The sequence below is a fragment of the Heptranchias perlo genome, unplaced genomic scaffold (assembly GCF_035084215.1).
Source record: "Heptranchias perlo isolate sHepPer1 unplaced genomic scaffold, sHepPer1.hap1 HAP1_SCAFFOLD_54, whole genome shotgun sequence".
NCBI lineage: Eukaryota > Metazoa > Chordata > Chondrichthyes > Hexanchiformes > Hexanchidae > Heptranchias > Heptranchias perlo.
The window spans coordinates 5,093,172-5,109,931 of record NW_027139559.1 but is presented as its reverse complement, the minus strand read 5'-3'; positions in this window follow the sequence as shown (position 1 = coordinate 5,109,931).

Sequence of the window (16,760 nt, the reverse complement as noted above, 5' to 3'; positions counted from 1 at the left end):
GAGAAGCGGGTTTTCAGCGCCGAGTGAAGAGGCGACACTAAACATTTCTGCTGATTGTTTGCAGTGTTTTCTGTTTTTATTTAACAGTAAACAGTAAATGGAGTCCCGGAGCCGACCCGCCGCTCTGTCCTCTTTCAGAAACCTGACACCCAGAGCGACCCGCCGCTCTGTCCCCTTTCCGAAACCTGACACCCAGAGCGACCCGCCGCTCTGTCCCCTTTCAGAAACCTGACACCCAGAGCGATCCGCCGCTCGGTCCCCTATCAGAAACCTGACACCCAGAGTGACCCGCCGCTCGGTCCCCTTTCAGAAACCTGACACCCATAGTGACCCGCCGCCCTGTCCCATATCAGAAACCTGAGACCCGGAGTGACCCGCCGCCCTGTCCCCTTTCAGAAACCTGAGACCAGGAGTGACCCGCCGCCCTGTCCCCTTTCAGAAACCTGAGACCCGGAGTGACCCGCCGACCTTTCCCCTTTCAGAAACCTGAGACCCGGAGCGACCCGCCGCTCTTTCCCCGACAAGAAACCTGAGACCCGGAGCGACCCGCCGCTCTTTCCCCTATCAGAAAACCTGAGACCCGGAGTGACCCGCCGCCTGAGCCCTTTATTTCAATTGGAAAATTGAAAGTTCGATTGTTACCGATTCTGTTGCTTGGCCGGAGTTCTGTTCTGGGGCCTCAGTTCCACCCACCGACGCCCCCTCCCACGCTCCAATCAAACTTGGCGGGTGTAGATGATTGACATTATTTCATTACCAATAGTAAGCGCGGAGATGGACTGGAGTCCGATAGTCTGTTCATGGTCCACTCACAGTAGGGAGGGGGCGGGATTCTGCTGACCAGTGCGATGGATCCAAACCCAGTGTCTCTTTGTCTGAAAGACGAAAGGAGACGGGCCGGGGATGTTTATTCATTTACCTTTAAATAAATGATTATTTTTCAAAATATTAATTATTAAATATTAAACATTTCTGCTGATTGTTTGCAGAGTTTTCTGTTTTTATTTAACAGTAAACAGTAAATGGAGTCCCGGACACTGTTACCTTTCCCGCTCACCTCCAGCTGTACGCCCACTGATACTCTGCACGTCGAACACCTCCTGGGATCACTTCCTATCCCATACTGTCCCGAAGGCGGACATTGAATGTCGATGCTTCAAGCTGTCTCCACCTGGTCTGCAACTCAATTTCTTCCCACCACAGGACTCAGACATCCACCTTGGACTCTCTCAGACTGTCTCCTTCCTTTTCTTAAATTTCCGACCAGGCTATAAGTTCGGTTGCAAATTGAAATCAATGAACTTGCCCTCTCTCCTCGCAAATCACTGGCCTCCTGTCCTCCATTAACCTCTCGCTCCATATAAAATCCATATTCACGGCAACATGCTTGACCTTGTCATCTTATGTGTCATCTCTATTCCCATTGTCTCGATCACAGATAAGCCATCTCCACTACTTCCTTGTATACCTCATGACCCATCGTCATAACTCAATTCTTCCCATATTCTGTCCAATCCCCCGAGAATGCACTCTGTGTTCTCTGATACGCTTGATAAATCAGGGCTTTATTTAACTGTGTTGACGATATTCGCTAAAGTGTAAACTTCATCCAAGCACAGTTGGTAAAATGACCAAAAACTACAGGTTGTAGTCAATCTTTTACAAGAAACAAGAAATGATAGTACAAAAAAAAACTGGTAGCATATATCCCAGTGACAATAATTCCACAGGTTGCTCTTTAATTGGTTCTTTTACCTTTAAAGGTCGAAGTGACTCATTGCTGCGAGGATTACAATTGGAGACAAATGTCGCCCTCCGCTGGTGGACACTGCACGGTGCAGTGGTTCCAGTAAGGTGGAAATGTCGCCGTCCGCTGGTGGACACTGCACGGTGCAGTGATTCTGTTTAAAGCGGAAACAATTGTTACAATTAAAGAACAATTACCAGTCATCTTTAAACTCGAATCTTAATCCTGCCGTTTCAGTGAAACAGATCACGGTTTTGCTCCAATCTCTGATTTGAGAACACGTTCGCAGCATTCACCGTTGTTCTTCCCGGCTTTGAACACAGGTGGAAAGGAGTCTTCTTTTCCCTGTCCATGAGCTCTGAACCACGGAAGAGAGCAGCTCGGACACATTTCTTAGACGCATCAAGATTGACCCCCAAGGCGACTTTGCTGTCAGTAAAGAGAGACAAGAAAGACGAAAATCCCGTTTGCCCCTCTCAGTGTGGCCCTCAAGGACTGTGTCCAGGGTAAAGTTCTGTTCCCACCGTAAAATCCTGCCCCCGGATCGTCCTTTCTGAGCTCCAGTTAGGTGATGCTGAACACTCAGGTGGGAAATACCAAAATCTACAACAACGTTTTTAAAACAATGCTGATTTACTTTACATTTATCCAGAATATTAAACCCCAGCCCAGTTAGATCGGTAAGTAACATAATCAGAAACAAGCTTCATCTATCAGAATGAACATGGTTCAGCCCTCGAGGTGATTTCAGCAATAACAGCAGAATCCAACCCCTGCAGTCATAAGTGAACTCGCTGGTGCTTCAGTAGTTTGGATGAATTAGTGATTCCTTCCCACACATGGAGCAGACGAACGGTCTATCCTCAGTGCGAACTGGCTGGTGTTTCAGCAGTTTGGATGAATTGGTGAATTCCTTCCCACACATGGAGCGGATTAACGGTCTATCCTCAGTTTGAACACGCTGGTGAGTAAGCAGATGGGATGACAGAGTGAATCCTTTTCAACACATGGAACATGTGAACGATCTCCCCCAGTGAGACTGCGTCGATGAGTTTCCAGCTGGGACTGGTCATTGAATCCCTTCCCACAGGCCCACAGTTCCACGGTTTCTCCATGGTGCGGGTGTCCATGTGTCTCTCCAGGTTGGACGATCAGCTGAAGTCTCGCTCACGCACAGAACACGTGCACGGTTTCACCCCGCTGTGAATGGTGCGATGTTTTTTCAGGCTCTGTGACTGGTTCAATCTCTTCCCCCAGTCAGTGCACTGGAACACTCTCACTCGGGTGTGTGTGTCTCGGTGCTTTTCCAGTCACACTGATGTTTGAAATCTCTTCCCACAAACAGACCAGACAAACAATTCACCTTCCACATTCAAAGGCCGCTAATATTCAGGTCCTGATGAATGGAGAGACTCTGTCAGAGCTTGAGGTGATGTTTCGTTTGAGTTTCCCGTCTTCAAATCCTCCCCTTCTAATACCCTGCAAATGGAGTTTACAAACGTCATCACTGTAAATAGAGGATAAAAATTCAGAACAGAAAATTCTAGTATCGATGGAACATTCTTTCCTCTCCTTTTCCCCCAAAGCTGTAAATCCCCGTCTCACACACACCTCCCTCTCTCTGTGCACATTGTTTGAATTTTTTTTTTACTCGTTCACGGGATGTGGGCGTCGCTGGCGAGGCCGGCATTTATTACCCATCCCTAATTGCCCTTGAGAAGGTGGTGGTGAGCCTCCTTCTTGAACCGCTGCAGTCCGTGTGGTGACGGTTCTCCCACAGTGCTGCTAGGAAGGGAGTTCCAGGATTTTGACCCAGCGACAATGAAGGAACGGCGATATATTTCCAAGTCAGGATGGTGTGTGACTTGGAGGGGAACGTGCAGGTGGTGTTGTCCCCATCTGCCTGCTGCTCTTGTCCTTCTAGCTGGTAGAGGTCGCGGGTTTTGGAGGTGCTGTCGAAGAAGCCTTGGCGAGTTCATCACTTGGTCACTTATTTTTTCTTTCCAACTCTCCAAATATTTTTTCGTCCTCCCCTTAAAGTGCAAACTCAGACTATGGTTCAGTTCCACAGTCACTGGTTGCCACCAGTTTGCTGCCCAGGTGTCTGAGCTTTGAGTTTGAGTTTGTGGAGTTCACTGATGGTGTTCTCACCCGGTACCGGGGTCACTGGATCGCCATCGAGAGCAGGAGCCCTGGTGGATTTTACACCTGACATACCCCAGCGGCACTCAGTCTAGTTGTATTGTTCCAACTGGTATCAAATAACTCAGCACAGAATATGGATTAAACGCGGGTCATTCCAGGTCTGTACATGAGACTTGTGAAAACCTATAAACAAATCTGTCTTCTGTCACTGCAAAAATTCTGAAATGTTTCCAAATGAAACAAGGGAGTTAAACGGATCTTTAAGAAAAATCAGAGTTTTTGGAGGCACTGAGATCTCAAAATTCGAGCTCTCTCCCCATAAACTGCATCCATCAAACCCCATCCCATTCGCTTCCCATATCCCAAAATGAAGAAGTTTGAAGCCATTTCACCGAATACAGAAGGCGCCGACTGCTGACACGAAACATGTTACCACACATCACAGGCCGGTCGGTAACAGAGCACGCACATCAACCGCCCCCGCCCACAACAGAGCCCATCAACCGCCCCCACCCACAACAGAGCCCATCAACGACCCCCCCACAACAGAGCCCATCAACGACCCCCCCCCCCCCAACAACAGAGCCCGCCCAGCAAGACCACCTCCCACCACAACAGAGTCCGCCTATCAACAACACCCCCACCACAACATAGCCCACTCCCCCCCCCCGACAACAAAACCCGCCCATCAATATCCCCTCCCCCACAACAGAGCCCACACCCCGTCCCCACTACAGATGCTGCCCTTCCCCCCATAACAGAGCTCGGCTGTATTCCCCCTCAGAAATGAGCCCGCAAATGCTCCCCACACACACAGAGCCCGCCCTTCCTCCCACCTCACAATAAAGCTCGGCAATAATCCCACTCACAACAGAGCAAACCGATCCTCCCTGTACATTACAGAGCCCACCTGATCCTCCCTGCCCATCACAGAGCCCACCTGAGCCACCCCGCCTATTACATAGCCCACCTGATCCTCCCCGCCCATCACAGAGCCCACCTGATCCTCCCCGCCAATCACAGAGCCCACCTGATACTCCCCGCCCATCACACAGCCCACCTGATCCTCCCCGCCCATCACAGAGCCCACCTGATACTCCCCGCCCATCACAGAGCCCACCAGACACTCCCCGCCCATCACTGAGACCACCTGATCCTCCCTGCCTATTACAGAGCCCACCTGATCCTCCCCGCCCATCACAGAGCCCAACTGATCCTCCCCGCCCATCACAGAGCCCACCTGATCCTCCCCGCCCATCACGGAGCCCACCTGATCCTCCCCGCCCATCACAGAGACCACCTGATCCTCCCCGCCTATTACAGAGCCCAACTGATCCTCCCCGCCCATCACAGAGACCACCTGATCCTCCCCGCCCATCACAGAGACCACCTGATCCTCCCCGCCTATTACAGAGCCCACCTGATCCTCCCCGCCTATTACAGAGCCCACCTGATCCTCCCCGCCCATCACAGAGACCACCTGATTCTCGCCGCCTATTACAGAGACCACCTGATCCTCCGCGCCCATCACAGAGCCCACCTGATCCTCCCCGCCCATCACAGAGACCTCCTGATCCTCCCTGCCTATTACAGAGCCCACCTGATCCTCGCCGCCTATTACAGAGCCCACCTGATCCTCCCTGCCTATTACAGAACCCACATGATCCCCCCGCCCATCAGAGAGCCCACCTGATCCTCCCCGCCCATTACAGAGCCCACACGATCCTCCATGCCCATCACAGAGCCCACCAGACCCTCCCCGCCCATTACAGAGACCATCTGATCCTCCCCGCCTATTACAGAACCCATCTGATCCTCCCAACCCATTACAGTGCCCGCCAAATCCCCCTTGTCATTTAGTGAGCCTACCTGATCCTTGCTGTCCATTACCGAGCCCATCTGATCCTCCCGCCCATTACAGAGGCTATCTGATCCTCCCTGTCCATTACAGAGCCCATGTAATCCTACCCCTCCCACATTGCAGACGACAGCACATCCTCTCTGCACATTACAGCGCACCAGACACAACTATCCACCCCCGACCCACAGCAGATCCTATTTGATACTCCCTGTCCATTACAGAGCCCTCCTGATGTCTCTCTCCATTACAAAGCCCACCCAACCTCTCTGACCATTACAAAGCCCGTCTCAGGCTGGATTACCCAATCGACACTGACTGTATCTGTACTGACGTTGACCCAAACTCCTCATGGTTTCACGAAATAGCCCTTCGCCAGCGTCCTGTCCCACTAATTGTATCTGTACTGACGTTTACCCAAACTCCTCATGGTGTCATTCAATAGCCCTTCGCCAGCGTCCTGTCCCACTAATATTATCTGTACTGTCGTTCATTCGGAAATGCGAAGTTATACAAAGACTTACCGAGAATCCGTCTCGAATGGCCGCTAAAATAACCACAATCCCTTGTGTTTCAGGAACCCCCTTTTTAATTCATTCATTGGACGTGGGCGTCGCTGGCACGGCCAGCATTTATTGCAGGGGGAGTGGAGGGGAAGATGAATTTGTTGGTGACATCACGCTGGGGATTGTGGAAATGGCGGACGATGATACCTTGAATGTGGTGGCTGGTGAGGTGAAAGGTGAGGACAAGGGGGACCCGATAGTGCTTCTGGGAGGGAGGGGAAGAGGTGAGGACAGAATGCAGGAAATGGGACAGACACGGTCGAGGGACCTGTCAACAACAATGGAGGGGAATCCTCAGTTGACAAAAAATAGTAATATCGGAAACATTGGAAGCTCCCTGTGATTCCACAGTGTCCCACCGACCCCATATTGTTCCAGTGATCCCACAGTGTCCCTGTGGTGCGACAATGCCCACAGTGATGCCACGATGATCAAAAAATGACCCCACAGTGACCCAGTGATCCCAAGGTGCTCCCAGTGATCGCACAGTTAACCAGATACAGCTCACGTGAGCCCCATTGAGAGCCACCTCCGGTGAATGCCTCGGTCATTCCCCTCTGGAGAGAAAGCCTCTTGTCTAAAGATTCGTCCTCCCAAATTTTAGCTTTCCACGTCTTCATGTTACAGCATTTAAACAAAAAAATCCTCTGGAGAGAGTTAGAATGAGAGAAAGGAATTGATTAAAATCAAAGCAAGGGTTTAAAAAGGCACAGCAAGAGCCCAGATCGAACTCACACTCACTCACTCACGCACTCATTCCGTTACACAGGCAATCTCTCAGCAAACACCATTGACAAACGAAATCCCCATTTACAAAGCAGAGAATCTAAAGAGGAGAGAGAAAAGTTGGGAATGGGGAGAAAGAGAAATACATTCAGTACAGACTGAAGAGCACATGTTGCTTCTCTCCACAATTGAAGTTTGCAGGTTTTTTTTTCTCCTGCTTTGCCACTCACTCACAAACTCCCCCTTAAACGTGCCGGTCTGTCTGTCTGTCCTTGTTAGCGTTTGCTGCAGAATCCAAACGGTCCCTGTGTTCGTTTTCCCTTCTGTTCCTGGAGCAGGGAATAAAACGCCTGTAGTTTGTGGTCAACTTCCAATTTGTGGCTTTTTCCAATTAGCCAACGTGTTAAAACAAATTCTAGACATTCAGAGGTGCCAAAACAATAAATCGTTTTTAAAAATCGAATCCACAGCAAGATCCCTCACTTAGTTTCAGGCTCAGTCTCTCACTAACATTAATTTACACAGAAACAAAGCCCAGTTTATAAGGCAGATGGATCTAAAGTGTGAAAGATTGGGAAATGACCTTGATAGACAAAAACAACCTGTATTTATATATTATAACAACTAATACAAAAAGCCCCCATTCGGACTGTGGGGAAAGAGCAGAGGAGGAAACAGGACTAATTGGATTGTCCTTTAAAGGAGCCAGCACAGGCAAAATCGACCGAATGACCTCCTCCTGTGCCGTACCTATGATGATATTGTGAACAACAGCTTCACTGCCCTGAACTGGAAACAAAATGGCCCGCTGCACGGAGGTAATTTATTGAGGGACAAGTGGCCATGTTAAAAAAAGTGTTATCATGAAGTTTAAACAAAATAGCCGCCCTGAATATGAAACAAAATGGCCGCCAGTGAGGCAGCCGTCTTCCTGATGGGTGAAGCGGCCACCTAACTGAGGGACAAGGCGGATGCTTGTTGTGTTGAGAGACACGGAGAAGGTTCATTTGCTGCTCCTGTTAAATCACAGTTCCACTCTAGTTAAAGATACAAACTGAGTGAGACTGGAACTAGTTGCTGTTAAACATAAGTGCAGTCGTGCAGTGAGGGAATTAAACAAGAAAGGGTGAATTTCTGCAAAGAAAATGTACATTTAACATTTGGTTATTTGAACATAATGCTTACGGAGAAGGAGAGACCAGACATTCAGAGGAAAGGTCAAATTACTCATTTTATGTAAAGAATGTCGTTGTAGCTTTTATTGAATCAATCAGATTAAAGTTGGACTCAATCTAAATATAGCTCTGATCTGGGATTTAGTTTATTTCTCCAAAGTTCATATTTTTCTTTAAGCTGAAACAATAACAATATTTGTAAAGTAACAGAGCAGGAGAGTGCTGCGGGGTCCTGTCTAGTTTATCAAAACTGTAGAAGGGTTAAGAGTACATTGTGATTTATTACAGAATCCAATAACTTATTGGGGGAGTTTCACATGGTACAAATGTAGGTATAAAAAAAGGTGCAAAATGATTTTAGACTTCAATTTGCAAAAGGTTTAATTTTACATTTAACTTAATGAGCTATGTTGCCGAAAGAAACTTCAGGCATAAACCTTGGCTTTATGAAGAAAACAATCATTTATTATTGTTAGTAATACACTAGTAAAAATGACATTAGAATTTATCAACATCTTGGGTTTAAGACCGATTGAGAATTGCTTTAGCAACAATAAAAAAACACATCCTGAATCCCCCAAATCCATAACCGTTTGGAAATCAAATGTGCACCTTAAACTAACCCCATAACGAAAGTGATATGCTCATGGTTGGCTCAAGCTTGCTGGGAAGGTTGCAGATATTTTTTGATTGATACGGTAGTTGTGTAGCGTGCATTTCTCATGTTGTCAGGTCACCTGCTTCACAGGCAATCTGTAAACCTGCATCGAGGCACCAAGCTGTGTGTTAGTGAGGAAAATGAACAGTTCAGCTGAGGTGGTGCTGCCAGGAAGCGAAATGTGAGGATGGGACAGTCGTGGTGGATCTGTGTCTCTCCCCACTCAACTTCTGTGCAGCTTATAAAATCCGTTTGAATACAGAACCACGCCTCTGGGACGGTGACTTGTCAACAATACGTTCTTACAAATGCAACCCACGATTGATTGACACCAAATTTGTTTTCTCTCAATGTCCACAACTTAACGAAATTAAGTCCGCAGGTGTTCAAACGACCTCTACCCCCCCCCCCCCCCCCCCCGGAATCGTTCTTGTTGACATGGTGATCTATCCTCCGCTGTGTGATCTTCTTTTACAATGTGTCATTAACAATCCGATTAACAGTCCTTCCACCTTTTAAAAGTCCTTTACCTTCAGACGTGCTGAAGCCGATTTAATATCAGGCTTTCGTTTATCGGAAGAATGTTTGCCTCAGAGAGCAGCTGCGAATCTCCCACAGAAAATAATGGTCAGGGTCAGGTAAATAAGACTGAGTGATTTTATTGTGCAGCCTCCAGGTATCACCTTTCGAACTGTCAAAATTAAATCCACAAAAATGTAACCCCAGAACAGACATGAACTGTCTGGCCTGCTTCATCTGTTGCTGTTCTGCTAGTCAGCACCCTCACACTCCAGGCTGATCATACAGTTTATTTGGCTATTTAATGGTTTCTGCCTCTACCTTGCTGTCACGTTTTATCTTTGTTCATGTTTCTACGTGCCTGTCCTCTGTGTATATCGTTTATCCCTGTTTATCTCCTGTGTGTTTTTCAATCTTGTTTTTTACACTTCTACTTTAATTTCTGTCTCTCTGGTGCTGTTTGTATCTCTATCTTTTTCTTCCTGTTATTCTTGGCTTTTTTCTATGCGCCTCTCTCTCTGTCTGCATGACGCTGCCTATCTTCTCTCTTTGCCTTCTCTGTCTTTTTTTCACATCAGCTTCCCTGCCCCTTTCCCTCGTTGTCTCTCCCTCTCTCTGACTTCATCCGTCTTTTTATCTTTCCACCTCTCTCTCCGTATCCTTCTCTCTCTTTTTATTCCCTCTGTCTATCTCGCTCTTTGTTTCTCTCTGTGTATCTACTTTTCCGTTTTCCTTTTCTCTACCTCGTTCTTCCTTCTCCCTTTTTTCATCCGTCTTTATTTCATTCTGTTTATGTCCCACTCTCTCCAGCTCTGTTTCTGTCTACTTATTTCTTTCTGTTGCGAGTTGACTTCCCGATCTCTTCTTTTCATCTGGTTCTGTATTTCATTCCATTTCTTTCAATCTCGGTTTGAATTGTCGTATTTCTCCTCCTCTCTTCTGTTTTCTATTTTCTCCTTGCTTTCTAGTCCTCTTTCTTTCTCTCTCTTATTGTCTTACTTCATGTCTGACCCTCTCCTCCTCTGCCTCTCTATCAGTCTCTGGTTATTTTGAATTGATTTCTTCTGTCTATTTATCTCTCCGATTCTAGCACGTTGTAATTCCTCGTCAGTGTATCTTTCTCTGGTTCCATTCATGAGTGCGTTCTCTCTCTCTCTGACACATATATATATATATAATATATCTCCGCTTTTTTTCTTCCCTTATTTTTCTCTCTTGTCTTCATAAATCTCCTTATTTTTCTCCATCTCTGCCCCTCTTTGATTCGATCTCACTCACACTGTCTTAATCTGTCTTAATTTTCTTTGTATTTTGATCATTATATTTCTTTTGTCGTTGTGTTCTCTCTCCGTGTCTTTCTATTTTAATTTTTGTCTCTCTCCATATCACTTCTTTTCTCTGGCCCACGTGCTGCCTTCCCTCTGTTTCTTCACTTCATGCTTTTTCCTTTCTGTGTTTATTTCTGACTATCGTTGTTTGTTTCTCCGGCAATATCTCTCTCTGTCTTTATGTCTTTCTAGTGGCCTCTCATGTTTTTTTTTCTGTCTTTATCTTTCTCCTCCTTAGTCACTGATTATTATTATGCATTTTCATTCTCTTCCTTTCTGTCTCTCTCTTCCCTATTCTCTCTCCCTCTATCTCTATATCTGTTTCTGACTTTGACTCTCCCATTCTCTCACTTTCACTTTCTGCCTGCCTGTTTTATTATGTCCCCTTGTGTAACTGTGTCTCCTCCTTTCCATGCCTCCCTCTCTTCCTTTCTTTCTCTTCCGCTCTCTCTCTCTCTCATACACACACACAGGCACACACACACACACACACACACACACACACTCCAGAAGCAGCAGTGAATATCCTACAGGGGTAGTTCTATACAATTCAATTACATGATAATTGAAACAGAATTCAGGAGAACATGGACAGACTGGTGAAATGGGCAGACATGTGGCCGATTAAATTTAATGCAGAGAAGTGTGAAGTGACGCATTTTGGTAGGAAGAATGGGGAGAGGCAATATAAAACAAATGGTACAATTTTAAAAGTTTTGTAGGTACAGAATACTAAGGGTTTAGGTACACACAACTTTGAAGGCGGCAGGACAGATTGATAAGTCTCATTAAAAAGCATTGGCTTTATAAATAGAGACATAGAGTATAAAAACAAGGAATTTATGCTAAACTTTCATCAATCACCCGATATGCCTCATTCTGGGCACCACACTTTAGGAAAGACGTCAGGTTCTTCAAGGGGCTGCAGGAGATACTTACAAGAATGGTACTAGGCATGAGGAACTGCTTTTATGTGGAGAAAGTGGAGACGCTGGGATTGTTCTCCGCAGAGCAGGGAACGTTAGGGATAGATTGAATGGAGCTGTTCAATATTCTGAGGGATTTTGATGGAATAAATAGGGAGAAACTGTTTCCATTGGTACGAGAGGCGGTTATCAATTTTCACAGATTTAAGATAATAGGCAAAAAAACCAAGGGGAGATGAGGAGGCTTTATTCTACGCAGCGAGTTGTTAGGATCTGGAAAGAACTGCTTGAAAGGGTGGTGGAAGCAGGTTCAATAGTAAATTTAAAAAGGGAATTGGATACATACTCGAATGGGAGAAAATTGCAGGGATATGGGAATAGAGTAGGGGTGTGGGACTAATTGGATATGTCTTTCAAATAGCCGGCACCGGCACGATGGGCCAAATGGCCTCCTTCTGCGCTGTAAGATTCTATGATTCCATTTATGTGATCACTACGGGAGGAATGTTCGACGGCCGGAGATCAAGAAAGTTCATTCCCATAAGTCAGGTGAGAAATGTTGGTCGGGATAAATTTAAACCCATAATTATAGAGAGGGAATTACATATAGGGGGATTATAAAATGATTATATTTTGAAGCATTATACGGCACCTGCAACTGACCATTTCACTAGTGGTCTCCATACCCAACGCTCTGGTTCTCTCTCTCTCCTTCTCATGCTCTGTTTTACTCTCTCGGCTTACCTCTTTCTCTGCCACCGCTCCCACTATCTCTCTGTTTCTTGGTCTTTCTCTCTCTCCCTCTCAGTCTGGCTCTCTTTTTCCCTGTTTTCTCTTTTTTTTTGGTTATGGTGTGTTCATGTGCAGTAAACCAAAAAAAAAATAAGCGTCAAATTATAATTTTATAATATCGGTCCTGTTTTCTCTTCTTGTTTCACTCTGTCTTTCTTTCTCTCTGGATGTGTGTCTCTCTCTTTTTTCACTCTCTGTCCCTCTGTCTCTCTGCCTCTCCCTCTCTCTCTATCTCCGTCTCTCCCTCTACCCCCGTCTCTCTCTCTATCTATCACTCTCTTTCTCTCTATGCCTCTGCAACTGTCTCTCTTTCTGTCTCGCGATCCCTCAGTCTCTCGAGTCTCTCTCGCTTTCTCCCTGTCACTCCCTGTCTCTCTCTCCCCCTGTCTCTCTGTGTCTCGATTCGTCTCTCTCTCTCTCTGTTTCTCTCTTTCCCTCTGTATATCTGTCTCTCTCACTTTCTCCCTCTCCCTCTCTCTGTCTCTCTATATCACCACTTACGTGGAGTGCACCGATTCCGATCAGGCCCACCGCAGCTACTTTGATTGCCAGATTTGCCCATTTTGCAGGGCGGTCATTTAGGATAAGTACATTTGAGCTGTTTAATGCTGCCATTTTGATCAACAATTCAAATGTTGTCTGCGAAGCAAATCCTGCCTCAATATATCAGATAATCAATAAAATATAACATCAGAATCCGATTTAAGATCATTTCATGGCTCTGTGCTGCTAATTTAAAATGTACTTTCCGTCCCCTGGGAAGTGTGGAGGATGGAGTATGAAATGGGATTCAGTTCTCCTGCTTGAAACCCTTCAGCTCTTTCTGTGATCTCACTAATTTAACAATTAGATTGAGTGGGTATTTTACCGCGTTCTTCAGCTCCTCTCTGAATTTAGTCTGGGTCAGGACATAAATACACGTGTCTGTGCAGGAACTGAGAAGCTGCAGCATAACTGATGTGTGTTCTGTGATATAAACAGGGTCAGTGTAGGAGTAATAATACCGAATGTCTGTTACTCGCAGATGAATGTAAAATGCAACCCGTGGCAACCATAACACAATAAAACTGCCCGATATACTGAAGAGCAAAATGATCGATTTCTTTCGGTTCTCCATCTCTGGATCCTTGTGAATCTCTCCATTGCTCCGGCTGCGGAATCCCCCGCGGACTCGACTGGAGATTAAAATACGTCTGACTGTCAGAGCATTGAGCAGCAAAATCAGACAGAACGGAAGGAAAGGAGTTAAAGTGAGGTGAAACATGTCAAATGCGGCCCATGCAGGGGAAGTAAGGTAGCTCAGTTTAAGCATGCAACCCCGGGGAACATTATGCATTATAATTCCAGGTTCATATGTAAAGTACCAAGGGAGACTCTCTAAACAGCCCAGCACACTCACTGTTCCCAGAACCACAGCCGCCGTTTTCTCAGTGCAATATTTAATTTTCAGCTTCTCATAACAAATGGCCACAAATCGATCAAAGGTGAAAGCGACTGTTAACCAAACAGAAACAACCCCGGTTGCATAACTCAAGAAAATAATAAAACTACATACGGGAGTAATGAACAGGAATGAACCTCGGAAATAAATCGTACCAATCCACCTCAATATCACACCAGCTGTAACGACCAGGAGATCGGCCACTGCCATTGCCAACAGATAGCGACTGATACATTTGGAGAGACCGCACTTTCCTCGGGACAGAATCACAATCGCCACCAAGTTAACTGTAAGAGAGAGAGAAAAGAAAGCGGGGAAATTACTGATCAGACTTGGAGCCAAAGCAGCAGTTTGGGAGGATCTGGGGTGAAATTTCCCGCTTTCTTGCTGCATCGAACGGTGGAAACTAGTTCATTGAATTGGGCAGCGTTTCCGGGCAGAGAAATGAATTGGGAAATCGATACAGAAAGTGAACAAAGTGAGCACCGTGTCCACTGGAAGGGCCGAGTGAGGGCTCAGTGTCGGTGGTGAAGGAAGAAGGGGTTTTACCGAGTAGGAATAGAGCGCATTAAAGCCGGATTTGGCCTCTAGACGGACGCGAAATGGAGCGAATGTCGGGAAGATGAGGGGACAGGAAGATATGCGGCTGGTTTGTTGCTCTGGGTTAAGACAGCCGATAGGGACTGGCAGTAAACGGGAAAGGCAGCTGGAGACCGAGCCAGTGAGTGAGATTGGGAAGCAGATAAGGAAAATAACATGTCGGAGCTGGAGGGGAGTCAGGAGCAGATGGTTTGGGAATGTTGATCAACTGAAGCAACTGATGAGGAGACAGATGATTCAATTGCAGTGAGAGGAGAGGCTGGGATTCACAGGGAGAGACTGCAGCAGAGCGTTAGAGGAAATCTAATCTTTAAGTCCCAATAACACAATCCAACTCGGAGAGTTAACAGTTCATTTCTGTGGTTATTGGTGTCAGGGAACATGTGTTGGGTAAAAAAATGTGTTAATTAACATTACTTTGTACATTCAATTAAAATTAAATTTAAAAGTATGAATTAAATCGACCTTGTTTTTATTGAATCCTTCCGAGCTTTAAAACTGCAGTATCCGAATAATCCAATGCGATGACGAAATTTCAGATTCTATTCTTTAAGTAAATTTTAATTATGTTCAGGGATTTGTTGGGAAACAAGGAACATTCACGAAAACGGAGTGAGGACCTGACAGTGATATAAACATGAGGAGCGAGTCCTAGAATCAAAACTCGCCCAAACTGACAACATCATAATAACACCTTCAAGTTACACTCTCTATGTTTAAATGTACTAGAAGTTTCAACAGTTCATTCTGATAAATTATTCACACCACAGCCACTCGCTTTCCCTCTCAGTCGCCCTCTCTATCACTCACTCTACTCTCCTTCTCAACTTCATTTTCATATCCGATTAAATCCTATCATCCTGCCCCTGCATTCTGCTCACCATCCACTTGTTGCACCGATCCTATTCTCAGTGTCAGTTTGTTAAATAGTGATGCCTCTGTTGAACAGTTTAATGTTCCGACAGATCATTCAAGTCTCCACCTGTTCACCTACACTGTTCACTTCATCTACAAATCATGGAAAAGACAGAATCAAATGCCTCTTCCAGACAGATTTCACAATAATTGAGATTCCTTCTCCTGTAATTATAAAGTAAAGTGTTAGATGGTGGGATTGTTCAATTAACAAAATGCCAACATCATACTTATAATCTACAGATAAAAAGAAGGGCTCTTGATTGCAACTGATACAGTGCAAACTGATACAACATAACCTCAAAACTTTTCATTTTACAGTGAAGTCCAGTGACAGTCCGTGAATTTATCCACAGTGAAGCGGAGGAGGAGATGTGAAAGTGTCAGCAGCAAACTCAGTTCAGTAACCAGACATCTGAAGCGGCGTCAGATACTCACATAATGAAATAATACTTCATAACAGTGATAACCAATAAATACAATGTTATCCCAGTTTAACTGAAGCATATTATTGGGGAGGGAGGATATTGCACTGCCTCCATGTAACACTGAGACGCTGAGCTGTCTCATAATCAATCACTGAAAACATAGTAATGAAAAAATATTCCAGGACAGGATAGTTCCACAGCATTAAACTGTTAACAACTTCTGATGGTCTGATACCAGTTCTTTGCCCAGACACCTGATTCCAATACATTCAGTGGAGAATAACCCAGTCACAATGGTAGGGTTGGATTCAAAAAGGTCACTAAGGATATAATGTAACTATTACAAGACCGAACGTTTAGAATCTATGGACATACCATTACACAACATTCAGTACAGACAATTATCCAGTAACAACGCCACGGCTGGACATACAAAGGTCAATACAGATATAATGACACTCCTACACTACTGAAAGTGCAGAGATTTAACACATTCCTTCATTCAGTGGATAGAACAGTACAGGCGACTGTGTAAAACATGCAGGGAGAAAATAAATTGCTAAGTACAGCAGCAGAGTCATCAATTTACACCATTAACAGCTGAGGTAAACGGCTTACCCGGAACTCCGAAGGCTGCAAGAACAGGATAATAAATACGTTCTATCTGTTGGATTACTGGATATCCCATTTCTGTGAGAAGCACTGACTTCTGTTGGTCTGGACACCACAACTCGGGCGGGCAATCTGAGCTGATCCATTCCAACAAGCCCTGATATAAACAGGGATTAATTCTCCAATGACAAGGTTATACTCTGATGACTGCCATCATTTACAGTCTATTGAACAAACACATTACAGAGGCAGCTATGACTCCGATGTAATAATGTGGTGCATATAACACAAACATCTCAAAGTTCAGGACATTAAATTAATCAG